Raw genomic sequence first — 609 nt, 5'->3', positions numbered from 1 at the left:
TCTAAAGCAGTGGTTCTCAACCTGTGCTGAGTTCACACCATTGTCTGTGAGTCTAAAGCAGTGGTTCTCAAACTGGGCTGGGTTCACACTGTTGTCTGTGAGTCTAAACCAGTGGTTCCCAACCTGTGGCTCATGACCTCCAAACCCATCGGAAAACACGGATATTTACATTATGATTCATAACAGTAACAAGATTACAGTTATTAAGTAGGAATGAAAATAATTTTATGGCTGGGGGGGTCACCACAGCCTGAGGGGAATTGTATTAAAGGGTCACAGATTTGGAAGGTTAAGAACCAGTGCTCTAAACTCTTGGAACTGAGAGCAGCAGGTAGGGCGAACCCCAAAGGCTGTAAGGGGGAATCCCTCCTATGTCTCCAGCAGCACAACAAAGTGCTTTGCCCACCGAGCTCTCTCTCTAGCCCCACAAGGGCTCTAAACTAGAATAGCTATAAATTAAAAAACAAAAAGTACCACCTTGGTGTTGAGCCAAAGAAACTATAGTAGTAATTTAGTAGTCCTGTCTTTCTGGGGGTTTAAATTCAGGTTCTCATGCGTGTGCACAAGCTCTTTACATACTGAGATATCTCCCCAATTTTTTTTTTTTTT

The sequence above is a fragment of the Microtus ochrogaster genome, linkage group LG2 (assembly GCF_000317375.1).
Source record: "Microtus ochrogaster isolate Prairie Vole_2 linkage group LG2, MicOch1.0, whole genome shotgun sequence".
NCBI lineage: Eukaryota > Metazoa > Chordata > Mammalia > Rodentia > Cricetidae > Microtus > Microtus ochrogaster.
Note: the sequence above shows the minus strand (reverse complement) of the source record.